The sequence below is a fragment of the Ictalurus furcatus genome, chromosome 14, assembly GCF_023375685.1.
Source record: "Ictalurus furcatus strain D&B chromosome 14, Billie_1.0, whole genome shotgun sequence".
Lineage (NCBI taxonomy): Eukaryota > Metazoa > Chordata > Actinopteri > Siluriformes > Ictaluridae > Ictalurus > Ictalurus furcatus.
Window position 1 is genome coordinate 9,618,650 of NC_071268.1, and position 15,364 is coordinate 9,634,013.

A 15,364-nucleotide genomic window follows, 5' to 3' on the forward strand; every position below is an offset into this window, starting at 1 on the left:
ATTTAGGAGGTAAGGGATTAACAATGCAGATAAATAATGAGGAGCCAAGCGATGTAATGCTTTGTAGGTCAGCATCATAATTTTAAAATCGACACATAACCTGACCAGGAACCATTGCAAGGACTCCAAAACAGGAGTAATATGATTGCATGTCCTGGTCCCAGTCAGGATCCCGGCGTCAGAGTTTTGTACATATTGGAGTTTATTGATTGTAGATTTAGATACTCTGGCTAAAAGACTGTTACAAGAATCTATCCGAGAAACAGAGGTGATAAACAGGATGCTTTAACAGTACTCTGTAGAAAAGAATCAAATGTAAGACTAGCATAAGAAATGACTACAAGGTTCCTCAATTTGCTTTGAGTCTCCAAAACAGAGCCATTAACCAACAGAGACTAATAAACCAGCTTTGAGAATTTGATGACTGGAACTTATAAGCATAAATTTGGTTTTACCATTATTCAGTCAGAGAAAATTATTATTCATCCATGTTTAAAGTATTAAATAAATTTCAGTTAGCACATTCAATACTTCTTTCCTGTGTCATTACACTTTATTACACACAATTTTATTTATGGTCTTTAATGTAGTGAATTCTTTATATTTCCAGATTTCTTGAGTTAATACTGACGTTTCACATGAAAATTTCATGTGAATAGCCTCATTGGAAATATATTTACTGAAAAAAAATGTTGACATGTCCAATACTTATTTCCCCCACTGTATATAAATTTGGCGATCTCAGCAGATGCCCAAGTGGAGATAAATAAATATTGAATAGTAAAGGGCCTAAAACTGAGCCCTGAGGAACACCAGTGATTACAAAGATAATGTCAGACCTCTAACCACCCATAGAAATAAACTGGGAACTGGCAGTATAATAGGATTTAAACCAGATTAAAACTGTCCCGGACACACCAAAAACTCTTTCAAGGCTGGTAAGAAAATGACCATGATCATCAGTATCGAATGAGGCTCTAAGATCAAGAAGGATGAGAATGGAAGTTTCTCCAGAATTAGAACCCATCAACAAGTCTAGCTTTGGTAACTTTGACCGAAGCTGTTTCAGTACTATGAGATTTTCGAAAACCTGACTGAAGGGGTTCAAAGAGGTTATTAATCGTAAGATGATTACACAATTGAGAGGCAACAACGCGCTGAAATATTTTTGCCAAAAACAGGAGATTCGAGATCCGACGAAGATTCTTAAAATCATCCAGGGCAGCATTTTCTTTTTTTGGCACAGGTATTACAGCAGCAATCTTTAATGGTGCTGGAACAACCCCAGTCTCCAATGATTCATTTATAATACTGAGGATAGCAGGGCACCAAACATCGAAGCAAGATTTAAATAAGCTTATGGAAATAGGATCAAGCAAGCAAGTGGTAGATTTCATGTTAGATACCTCCCTTGTGAGAGCCTCAGAATCAAGCTGTGAAAAACGAGAAAAGGAAACACCAGCGAACCCAGATGGACGAAAGAATGAAGCGGTGGAATCAGATGTGACAAAAATTTTTTGTGAACATTATCAATTTTAGAATTAAAAAACTGAAGAAAAGAATTACATAGCTGTTGAGAAACAGGCAAGTTGATAACAGCATTAACTTGAAGCAATCTATTTATAGTTTGGAACAAGCATCTGGGATTTCCTTGATTGTTTACAATGATCTGAGAGAAATAAAATGATCTTTCGGTCCCAATTAATGCTCTGTAGTCACCCAGAAGATCCATCCAAGCTTGACAATAGATCTTCAAGCCAGTAAGGTGCCATTTACGCTCCATTTTCCAACAAGCAGCCTTTCTAGGTTAATATGTGCTCCCCTCTAAAAAGAACATGCCCATGATTTATTCTAATGGACAAACTAATCTGTGGGCTACGACTCAAATGTAGATCATCAGTCTCCTTTATGGACAGAGATTTTTTAAATTAATGTTATGTTTTATATTCTTTAATTATTGTAATGGAATTGTAATGTATTGTTTAATTAATGTATACTTTTCCATTGGGATTCCCTATGGAGAAATACTCAGAGCACATACCTCCTTTGGCTTTGTGAACAAGAGGACAGAGATATTAGGGGTGTATAAACATTCACCACTGGCAAATTCATTTTATTATTATGCACACTGTTCCCAGTAACCTACCACAGCACTCCATGGTGATGTTATCTTTAAAGGAGTACATAAATGAACCAAAACCTAGGCACAATTCTGTTAATTGGGAACTTGAAATAGCAAATTGAGAGCATGAATAAAGCAAATAGTGCATGCATTATGATTCGGTGAACTCAATTTCAAATCTCATGGCCACACTGTGTACTCAAAATAAAAATAAAAAAGATTTATTTCTTGGTCTCCCAAGGGATCTGTAAAAAAAATCACTAAAAACCAGTTATAGAGATTATTTGTCCTTCACAGATGGGTGACATGTAAATTCTTGAGCATATTTCCACATTTGAATGAGTAAAGTATGTCGCTTTTTTTTTTTTTTTTGGCAATTTTCATCATTTAATAAACCTCTCTGCAAAAGAGAACCCATTTTAATGCATTTTAATGATGTTTAATTCAAAGTGTGAGACAACAGCTTCTTCCAGGAGTAAGGCGGAAAATACTAAATAACTACAGGCAGGAGCACCATCATTCACCTCATAAATTTAACTGCATCAGAAATGAGCTCTGGGCAAAAGTTCAAAAGGTATGACAAAATATGTGTTATTTTAAACATGTTAATGCATGTGTGCACTTCCGAACAGACAGATGTGTCTATGCATGTTTGTATCCTAAGAAAAACAAACAAACAAAAAAAAACAGTTTGTTTCACTGTTCACAGATAGCTCAATATTTCCAGACATGACACATCTAGGGAGGCTCAATATCCCATATATTGAATAAAGTTCCAGAGCCTCTGTCAGGTGAGCAGACACGTGCAGACGTTTCTGCGGAGGCAGCACACGCTTAGCTAGCATGACTACACACATGAGAATAAGTGGAGATGACAGGAGGCAAAATAGGACCTTGTATTGTGCTTGAGCGCTGTTCTGCATCAGCAGCTGAACGGGATTAAGGGAGGGATAAATGTGTTTGATACAAAGCTGGCTAGCAAGACTTCGATCAAACAAGACACAATGAGAAAATGCATTATTTAGACCCTTAAGCTTCCCTGCTCGCCATCTTACACATAGAGGGATATAAATCAGCTCAACCCCTTATCTGGATTTTAACTGTTATTTTTTTTCATGCAGTCTTCTGTTTATTTGAGCGTTATGTTAATTGATGAAAATGTGCTCATAAGAAAGACATGTAGCAGAATTTCAATAAGGAAGCGGGGGCTTTGTTTGTTAAGTGCTTCACAATGAGACCTTGGGTTTGGTTTCTTTAATGTGTGATGTTAATTAAGGCATTAATGATTAAGAGTGTTTTCGATTCTGGGTCATTTAGTGGAGGGGCCTATAAACTCAGGTTAGCTTTCACATAGAAGAATTGCTCATATATATATATATATATATATATATATATATATATATATATATATATATATATATATATATATATATATATGACTTTTATGCGTGCAGCTTTGTAACACGGAAGGCATTCAATCTAAAATCAGTTTATTGGTTTGTATTAGTTTCCTTTCACTCAAGCAATAAATACCAGCATTTTTTGGATGCATGAAATGTCATAATGCAGGAATATGTGTAAACAATGAGCCTCTCATTTGTTTGCTTGCATCTCTGATGTTCTCAGTGCAAGCACTGAGAAGGTTCTGAGTTGCATCCATTAGCATTAGAATGCCTTTTTCGTTAAATATATTTGTATTACAACCATTTCCCCATAAAACTTGAAACAGGAAGTATTATGACAAGTTGAACCAATGGTTTTACTCTGCATGTGGTGCCAACAGTGGATAGCTTCCTCAAACGATGTGGAGCACATCACGGTTATACAGAAACAAACCCAAGACCACATTTTTCAACAGGATCAGTGATCGGTTTACTGTACTGCTCCCGGACTTTGAAAACAGCCTTCACCCTTTGCCAAACTGTGAAAACATCCTATACTCTACCCAAAGCAACATGGTACAAGTGGAATCTAATTAAGTAATTAGAGTAGCTATCACTGTAATAACTTTCTAAATTGAATAGTCTTGCAAAAAAGATCAATTCTATACACATTTCATGAAAAGGACTGTATTCCTCTATTAATACAATTAATTTTTAAAAAGTGGAAAAAGGTTTGCAGTCTGGTCAAGGCTTTCACAGACTTCTGCCAGGTCAATGACTAACTGCAAACCTAAATAATACCAAGCATGTCATATCGAATTGCAGATTAAATCAAATCTTCCAAGCCCACAATGACAAGGCCAGTGTATTCAGGTGTACTGATATGGAAATTTTCACATTCAGCAACTGCCAGTGACCTGTCATTCCATAAATTTAAATTCTTAACGTTATTTTCATTAATAAGATGAGCTGTTAGCTGATTCAGAAGTGGTGCAGCCTCAGATCAGTACCTGCATAATTATTCTTCAAACCAAACAATTTAAAAACAATTGGGTTATTAAATAAAATGACGACTTTTGGTATCTATTCATCATTAGCTGATTGCTATCTGGAAGCAAGTGTTCCACAGCTTAACCTGTCTGTTTCTCTATTGTACTATGTTGCTTTTTCAAGGGTTTCATTTGATTTACCCTCTTATACAGTGATGTAGTTAAAGGTAAGCATAGTACAGAAAGTTCACAGAGAAACAGCACACTTCAAACAAAAGCCATTCATCAGCTGTGCACACAAATTGTCTGTAGAACTGGAAACCAGTTGATTCTTAAAATGGTTAATGATTTGATAGTTGTCCAATTGTTTATGTTCATTCCATATATATTAGTGCTCACTGTATATGTATGAAAATTTAGTATGACTGGCAGACCACAATATATGTACAGCTTTTGAACACCTTACATTAAGGCATTTTTTTGTTTAACGGACCTCATTTTAAATAATATTTAAAAATATATATATTTTTAAGAATAAGGTATTATCAAATTCAGAAATATTTATTACTAACTGTTGGGTGAATTGAGAAATGTTAGACATGACTTAATTTTATTGAAACGATCTTGATCTAATCTAATCAGAAAAGGCCAAAATCTGTATCGCTCTAATTAAGCACTGTAACACACCATATATTTATAACTTACACTTAATTATAGCCCAGCGTGGGAGTCTTTTAGCTACAGGCTATAGCAGGTTTATCCTCCAAATGTACCTGCTTTTAATAAAGCACCCAGAGTCCCTGAGGAGCTGAAAGCGACTGGTTAATAAGTTCCACAAAGATTTAGTGTTCCTTATTTACTTTCTGTATTTAAATCTAATTCTGCTCCCTTTCTGTTGGGGGGGGGGGGGGGGTGTCTGTGGAAATAATAGTGATTAAACTGGAATAAAACTGGGGAAAAAATGCTTGACTGACAGAATATACTGTATAATATATTGCATTTTTATATACTTAATCTACTGTAATCAGCTTCCTGTAACATTCTCTGTAATATCCCCAGATCCCTGATAGAGTGATGCCTGGCCCGAATTTGACGCTAGTCCACATCGTGGACTGTCATGACTATTTCATGACTCCTATGGTCATCTCGCCTAAAGGAGCTTGATGTCAGGGGACAAACCTGTCCATAAATAATCCAGGCAAAACAGCGAGGGTGTTCACATTCTGCTGTAGTCTATTTTCTCTTACACCAACAGAACCATATCAATCACAGCCTTTATACATGAGAGCACTTTAAATTTGCATATGTTGTTGCAGCATAATTAAACAGACCCACCAATGCTTTTAGCTTAGTCATGAAAGCTGCCATTCAAACTTTCTCCATTAGAATTGTATTGATCCCAATCTACCAACTGTGTCACACATCAGTATCTGCAAAAAGCATGGAATCTGTGGTTAGATAAATTGTACAATTTTATCCATTATGTAAATATCATAATCTTAAAAAATTATTCATTATTCAGTTCAAATCAATATGGGTCCTCTTGGCATCCTTCAAAAACAATTCATTTCCAGAAATAAAAAGAAGATAAGGAAAAGAGAAAGACTCCTTTCACTGGGTTTGTTGGGTTTGTTCAATACTTTACCAAGTGTGCTAAGATATATATATTTTTTTGTTTTAAAACCCCCCTTTTTTTCCCTTCTTGAACATCTGGATGAGCAATTAGAAATTTACCCCTGCCTGTGATTAAGCAAACCTCTCGCAAGGACAGATGGTCAGTCCTAAGATTGAGAAGGCAGACTGAAACCTCAGCCCCATCTCCACTGCAATTTGTGTCAGTTTATGCTGCATTGGCAGGAGCTAGAATGGATGCTGTACATCATGAATGCAAATGAAGTGCCTGATTTGACATCTCCAATAAGCCTGTTTCAGTGTACTGGAGGATTTAGCCAATTAGCCATGTCAGTAATCAATACTTTCTGAGCCTGTGATAAATCCTTACTTACTGTATCCTAGCACATAAATCACGCACCGATTAGTTGATCAGTTACCCAGATGCATGGACTTAATAGCCCACTTTAGAAAGGATGAAGCTGGATATGAAAGTTAATGAACTCTACTTGGATGACACCAACAAACTGCCTTTATACCTCCATAGAAAAATTCCTGCAAGTAAAATACAGTGATGCTGCTCTACAGTGACCGGTGGAAGATTTATTATCTTCAGCAAGTAGCTAATCTCGTGTTTCTTATTTTACTGTTTGTAGGACTTGATATACTGCTCCCTGCTTTATAATACTGGAAAGAAGAGTTACACTTCTTACTAAACCAAAGCCTGACCAGAATCCTTAAGTGGTGCAGCTGACTGTGTGTGTGTGTGTGTGTGTGTATTATGTTAAAGGCCTGTGTGGGACAGAGTTCTTTAAAAAAAAAAAAAAAGTACTTCAGTTTTAGTCTTACATAAAAATGGTGAAGTTATGGAACAAACGTGAATACACTTTGTTGCTTGAAAGCTTCATTTTAAAAGCTTAGAACATATGACAGGGATATAAAAAAAAATACACTAAAAAATGGTTTAATAAGGTCAGTGGAATACAGTAGTAATGAGGTACGTTTATTAAGTACACTCTGCTGTGGTGTGTGGTGAAGATCAAACTGACAAGCATTGACTAGCATCAGTTAGCTTTCATTTCGGAGTTGGACAAAATGGACCAAACAAAGTGATCTTAATGAGAGTGATCACTCTCTTAGTGAGAGTGAGAGTTTTAAGGGTTCATCACGAAACAAAAACCATGAACTGTAGACACCCTGCAGCCAAAAAACACCTTGTGGTTCAGAGAGGTCAAAAGAAACTTTGTCTCAAAGCCAAGTCTGTTGCGAAATAATTTAAGAGTGTAAAAGTATTTCATGGTCAGACGAATCCAGGTTTCTTTTGTGTCATGCTGATGGAAGAATCAGAATTTGGTGTAAAGAATGCGAGTCCACGGAGCCACGCTGTTTGGTGTCAACAGTACTGCGATGCAGCAGTGTGATGGTGCAACACTTCTACACAATTTATCCACAATATTATAGAACTGTTCTGGAAAGATAAAATATTCTTAGGAAGAAATGGTTAGAGAATTCAGTAGGGGTGTTTGGCCTACCCCTATGGAAGTACCTTTTTCGTCTTCTCAGATTTTCAATAGATTGCTGCAACAGCGTGATTTAAGTAGAACCTCTTCAAGAAGTCAAGAGACAAGGAAAAAAGGTTCATCAGTTTTCCCCACTCGAACCTTCAACATTCTAAAACCTTACAAGAGAATATTTAGCTATCAAATTTGCGATACCCTATTGTCCTGAAGGTCACCAGTTTGAATCACCATGATGCCAAAAACCATCAGTGGCTAGGAGTGAAGAGAGAAAAATTGTCTGTGCTCTCTGGTTGTGAGGGATGGCATTTTGATCTCTCCCCTGCCAATCAAAAAGACACCAGTCAATCATGGGCATCCATGAGCTCATGTATGCAGAAGAGGACACACTTTCCTCTGAGTGGGTTACGCTGCCCTGTGACGTAACCTGAATTAAAAAAGATCTGGTTGGCTGGTTTCACATGTCTCAGAGGAAGCATGTGTTAGCCTTTACCCTCACCGGTTGGTATCTGTCATGTAATCACATTACTTGGCATGCAGTGCAGAGAGCTTCCACACCTGATGTGGACTGCAACACAGTTCTGTGGATGCGAACCCCAGGCCACCATTTTCAAGAGGATCGGGGATTGATTTTCTGCTCCCAGACTTGAAAACAACTTTTACACTTCACTAAGTATACGAAATCTCAGGCCAAATGGCCCTGGGTCTGAAAAAAAATAATAAAATACAAGTGTGAAAACAGCCTAAGATTATACACTCTTAAAAAGGTTACATTTAAAGCACTTTGGATTGTCCTTCCGGTAAAAAAAAAAACAAAAAAAAAAAAAACAAAACAAAACAAAAAAAACCTTTAAAAGCTAATAAACTGTATGTAAAAACTATTGATAAGAATGAATAATCTGTGTATTTATTGTAAGAGTTTCGGTTGTAAGTTTCAGTATCATGCAAACGCCAGAGCATGTGACCTGAATGCCAGAGCATGTGACCTGATAAGGTTCTATCTCTTACTGATCCTTAACCCAGATGGACCTTACAATACTAACATCACAGTTTTACTGTTGGTTAAAGCCAGCTGCTTTTCCAATGTATTTATTGCATCAAATCTATGGGGAATTAGTAACTAATAATTTATTTCATACAACAAAGAGAGTGCCCTGCGATGGATTGGCACCCTGTCCAGGGTGTACCCCACCTTGTGCCCGATGCTCCCTGGGATAGGCTCCAGGTTCCCCGTGACCCGGAAAAGGAGTAAACGGTAGAAGATGGATGGATGGATGGACAACAAAGAGATGGAAGATAGGACATTACAGGTGTCTGAAATGTCATTTTAACTATTCAGTCTTAATACTAATCAGACCTAGTAGTTTGATTCTATCAGTCAAAAAAAAAAACCCTGAAGCTTAAAACGTTACAGACAAGCTTCAGGCTCAGATTTTAACATTAAATTGAAGAGTAGCCAAAACAAAGTTGGAAAACTTAAGAAAGTGAAATGAAGTTGTCACTTTCAGGGAGCCTAGACACAATTAGTCATTTTGGCACAAAAACTACTTACTGACTTCAAAGGCAAATAGATTGCTCTCGGAAATTTGACACAGAAAAACATTTCACTTTGTTTCCAAAATGTACTAATCCCAGCTCAAATAATCTGTATGTAAGACATCAAACACTTTTTTTTGTATACTACAGATATAGCCCAAAGCAAAGACAGGTTTGCTTGTACAATGTTTTGATAGAAAAGTTATTTGCGAAAGTCAGTTTCAGGGGAAATGTGTCCTTCTTTTCCTCTTCCTCAGTTTAAGGATGAAAAATAATGGATATTTTATCAGCTGTTCCACACACTAAGAAAGTTTAACTTCATTTCCACCCACTTGGCTTGCCCTCTGAGTTATCATTAAAATAATCAGCCTCCACTACTTTAGATGGTCTCAGATTCTGTATGCTGTTGGGTTTGTAACAGAAAAGAGGGATGGGAAAAAATAAATGCATATGCAAGCCTAGAACCTAAAACGAAAAGTGTTCTAATGGAATGCATCTAATATTCAAAAAGTATGCGCAATCAAACAGGAAGTAAGCCAGTGTCAACAGTGCCTCATGAATGTTAAGCAAGAAAGTGAAATGTAAAACTAATAATGTTTTTGTCTCTTGTTGTGAAGCCAGGTGTTTTGTTAGAAGCATGTGTTACACACACAGGAATGATTTCCTTCATGAACTACGAAGCGGAAAACCAAGTCAAGTCTACATTCCGAAACACTGACTCCATTGTGAGTCGGAGTATTGGCAGTAAACAATCAGCAATGGTCATGAATTCTGCTGTCAAGAAACATCAACTCACACACTGTATGGATATCATCATAGCACATCATCCTAAAACATGGGTTAATAGATCTGCCGCTATGCAAAGAACACCCTGGCCTCCCTGAATCCACACAATCAGCTCACAAATTGCTGTTTACTTTTTGCAGATTGCTATTTATTGTGATTTATCAGTAACCGTCACTAAAGGTAGAATCATGTCGCGTCTATAATCTTTCACAGAGGCATGCAGGCATGCAGCTCCCCATAACAAATGCACAACCTGCTACCCCCTGGGAGTGATGCAAAGACAAACATTTCTGTATGAAACACCATCTGGCATGGCCTGTGATTTCCTTAAGGGCATCCTGAATCTGATAGGCTTCATGGCAACTCAGAAGGGAAGCTTCAGTGCACATTTACAAATACCTTGCATATTGCTTTATAGTGTTGTTTGGGAATGTGGGGCAGGTGAAAGTAAACAACAGAATGCATCACAACGAAGACAGCGTCTGAGAATATAATACAACTCGGAATAAAGTCTAGTTCAGATGTGAGACGTTTTCTGGACATATGTCTGTTAGGAAGACATCTAATTCTGTAATTCTGTAATTCAGAAATTCTGATGTGAGACGTTTTCTGGACATATGTCTGTTAGGAAGACATCTAATTCTGTAATTCTGTAATTCGGAAATTCTGATTGTTTTGGATTGGGTAAGCAATCTCTGTATAAATTACAGAGATGAGAGTGTCTTCATAATTTACACATGTTCATCACATAGAAAAAATTATATGTGTACTACAATACAGTACATCTTTTATACAAACTGAGTATTTTGAACTTTATTATTATCTAGTGTTTTGATTTATCTTGAATATATCTTGAAGATAGTCATATTTATATATATTTATATATATTTATCTAATATAAGGGATAACCCACGGCTAGGTGTGCATTACACAACTTTAGTACATGACGTCGAGGCAAAGAACCACTCGACGTGAAGTGGAGTGCATTAAAATCGTGTGACGTACACTTGGATTATCATGGATTATCCTGCTTATACCATGGTCACTTGCCAGCATTGACAAGTTAAAGCTATCGTTGATGTTTCCAGTGTAAAATTTGACTGAAAGTATAAAAAATAGCGGTTAATTTTCGTTAGTTATTTTATATATGGGACGTTAGATCTAGAATTCTGCCCGCTCTAAATCATACACAGAGATAATGTAGTGCGATAAGATTACATTTATTTGAATGAATTATTGTAAATAGTTATTAGAGAGAGAAAGAGAGAGGGAGAGACTGTGCGTCTGTGCCGCGTCTCTTCTAATAATGAAGCTGCGAGTTTAACTACTGTATGCAACTGCAACTGTATGTTACTATCATTACAGTTGTTTATAATGTTATAATTTAGAACAGTAATTAAACTCACTGGAACTACCGGTGGTATATACGGTTTGAACGAATACCTTCCAGTCAAGTATTCTGATCGACCATGGTGTAAATGACGAATAAACCTATTTCTAGAAATAGCTTGAATTGTTCCGATTGGTTCTATTTTCTGGATATTTCAAGAATAATTTGTAGAAAAAAATCATAATTAAATTTATACTTTAAAGCTTGAACAAAGCTGTTAAAATCATTGAAAAACAGGCTGGATAATCTTATATTTGATTATAATAATCTCATAATAAGAAATATTAGATAAACTTGCCCATATTTAAGATATTTACACTTGCTTAGATATCATTTTTTGTAATGTAACTGCTTGCTGCACACGTATCCGCACACGTGACACTTGATCATTGCTACAGTAGGTCACATGACCATAACATGTATGTAGGCTATAACCATTCTAGAAACCCATCTAAAAACCTCTGAAAGTCCCTTTAAATGTCTATATTTTATTGTTCTGCTTTAACACTCGGTCAGTACTTGGTTTCGCTTTGGTTTCAGTGGGAGAGGCCTTTTCCTGGAGTGACTTTTTACTAACATATAAATTGGACGGGATATATATCACCCAAGGCCATTTTATAGAAGGTAAAATACAGCATAATCTTTCCAGAAGCGTGCTTCACAGTCCATAAAAATTACTGACATGACTGATTTAGATGGGACTAAAATCCCTGAGATATTCTGGGAATACTTACATTACCTCCCCGTATAAAACTAATTCAATCTGGAATGGAGTAAAACGTGTTAAACCAAGTATAAAAAATAAATGCAGTCCGTTGGAATTATTTATGACCGGACATTGTGACAAAGGTGAGCATCCAAGTTCTCATGTACTGTAGGTCACCCCAAAGGCCTTGACAAAACAGCGGGCTCAGAAAAGATAGCTTTTGGGGCAGGCCTGTGGCAAGTTGCCAAATTCCCTACTCAGAATAAAAAGAGTAGGACAATCACAGGCACCACCATCTGAACAGCTACCATCTTAAGGCATTGCACGTTTTCTTATTTATTGACCTGGAAGAGCCAGAGACAAGCCCCAAGCAGGACACACACAGATACAAAAACGCAGCAAGTTCACAATTATCCACACACAATTTGCCACCTCAGGAAGCAAAAGGCAACATTCCAGCTATTTAGCCAAGGTAATAGGTAGGAGCTGAGCATTTATCCCAGCCTCTTAGCCTCAAAACAAAAGCAGGAAGATGGAAGGAGACACTGTGCATAAGGACAGAGTCAGTATCTATACTGTCAGTGTGTACTGTATAAACCACTATTAATGCAGGAAGAGTGCATGGGGTTTACATTACAAAAACATCTGCTATCTGCAGAGCCGAAGTGCTTTGCGGACAGATTCAAGCAGAATCTGTATAAATACAGTGACATCCAGATTTGTGTTGAGAATTGATTGAAGTTCTAAATATGACAAGTTACAGCTTAAGCACAACTAATACATGCTGGAAATGCACTCAACCAAGGAATATCTAATCCACATATATTTGTGTTTGAAGCCATTCTCATGCTATGACAAAAAAGATACTTATATCTGAACAAAAAGAGCTGCCAAACATGAGCTAATGCTTTTCCTACATGAATGAAAGGAAGTACAATCTCAAGAAGACAGCTTTCATATCTTTTAATGTATTAAATAGGCCTTAATGGGGCTGTCTGATAAAATCAGATGGTGACAGATTCAGCATTCACCCTGATGGGCTATCACACTCACCCTCAACATAACATTACAAAAGCAGGTTATCTCCAGATATGCACTGAGTGACAGCAGGGCAGCAACAGTGTCTATTGCTTCATAAGAGTAGCAATTAACTTATCAGCATATTGTCCTTCACTGTGTGTGAGTATAAGAAGCAGTGTGACTCATGCGCTCGCTGCCAAACAAAGCAACACATCATTAGCATCAGATAGTTTTAATGAGTAACTGTCCGGGTTGGAGAGAAACCATACGCAGAGGGTATTTTCAGAATAATGCAAATATGTGAAGCATGAGAATCCATTAACTATTTTACGAACAGGTCAAGAGCCAAGTCATAGCTACAGTATGAAATAATGTAGCAACACAATTAAGTGCATAGTTTATAAAATGCTTGTCATTAGGCAGGTGTGTATTGCCAAATATTTGTGTCATACTACTACCTGAACCACACATCATTAACACATGGCTACAGGATCTGACTCTTTTTAAATATTTTCCGCACTCATTACGTGGGCATAACTGTAAGTACTGTCAATATGATTGAATCATTGTTAGCCATCCATCACACTGGGTCATATCCTGCTGAGCGGGTGGGCCCCATGATGGTAAATGTTCCATCAGAACATTATCAATCACAGAGGTCTCCTGGGGTGGCCTGGTGATCTGCCCCATTTGGATTACATGCATTCCTCAGAGTTTATCACAACTCTTCACAGCCAAGGATCAAGCAGACATCAGAAATCAGAGAAGCTGCAAGGCCTTAGCAGTGGACACCAGAGTAGTTAATAATGCAGTTTAGAAGCTTTGGTATGAGGTTACTTTCAGGTTTGTTGGTACAGATAGCTGCTGGTATCTCAGGGACCACTCATGACAGCAGGCCACTTCTTTTAGGCTTATGCTGCATAAGTTAGGCCTTTAAAAATACTAAAAGACGCTATGCATACATCACTACACTATATACAACAGTTTTGTTTCTCATACCTCAACATTTATCCTGAGGGCCACAATGCTTCCATACTGAAGCTCTACAAAGGTAACATAACATAAGGCAGCTTTATATTATGTTACCTGGTAAACGAGTTCCAATATTTATACCTGGAGACTTCAATAATTATTGCTAATAAATATTATATTACTGAAGGGACCCTTGTTGCAAAGGTATTACATCCTACCCTGCTTCTATCCTGTGGTTTAAAAACTCCTTTCTGATTACAACATTAAAAGATTAAAACTTGCTTGCTTTCTGATGTCTACACGTTTTTGCTCCTATCGTGAGGTATACAAGATCCTGCTCCTATTTAAAGGTTTACAAGCACCTGCTTCTATCCTAACACCTGCTCCCATGCTGAGATCTAGAAGCTCCTTCACACATTCTGAGGTCTACAAGTTACTGCTCCTATCCTTGAGTTTAGAAGCACCTGCTTCCATACAGAGGTCTACAAGGTCTAAAAGTTCCTGCTTCCATCCTGAGGGCTACAAGCATTTGTTTCTCTTCTGAGGTCTAAAAGGGCTACATGTTCCTGCTTCCATCCTGAGGTCTACAATATCTACAAGCTCCCACTTCCCACTTTCTTCTATTCTGAGGTATAAGAGTCTACAAGCTCCCACTTCCCACTTCCTTCTATTCTGAGGTATAAGAGTCTACAAGTCCCTGCTTCCATCCTGAAGTCTACAAGGTCTAAAAGCTCCTGCTTCCACCATTTGGTCTACAAAGCCTTACTGATCGGAAGGTCAGTCGGACGCACTGCCAAGCTGCCAAGCTGCCACTGTTGGGCCCTTGACCAAGGCCTTTAACCCTCTCTGCTCCAGAGGCACTGTATCATGGCTGACACTGCACTCTGACCCCAATGCTGGGGTATGCAAAGAAAAGAATTTCACTGTGCTCTAATGTATGTGTGACAAATAAAGACTCATTATTATACAAACAACTCCTTCAATCCTGCAGTCTACAAGGTCTACAAGTTCCCACTTCCATTCTCAATATGATCCAGAATCCCTAGCTTAGTGTGCTGGACAAAGGAAGATGGGCACCCCTTGATAAGCCTTGATTTCCTTCTGTTAATTCCATCCCATTGAGTTTGTGCTTTCCAATGTCACCATTTTAGAGGTTAAGTTGAGGTTTAATTATAAAATTATAAAGTTATACTCTATTTTAATATTTTATTGATAGAAATAATGACTTAAGAATGGGGTTAAGGCTCCAAAAAGCAATGGCTGTTCATCAAAAAGTCTACCATGGACATGATTTATTAAATCAGGAGTATTTTAAGTAGGAGGTATTGTGTTA

At 37.4% G+C, this 15,364-nt stretch overlaps 1 protein-coding gene across 1 annotated transcript in view; it reads right to left on the bottom strand.

The window, feature by feature from the left end:
* Positions 1-15,364, bottom strand: part of gfra4b (GDNF family receptor alpha 4b) — a 79,495-nt gene that overhangs the window by 23,778 nt on the left and 40,353 nt on the right. The gene's annotated exons all lie outside the window — the stretch shown is intronic.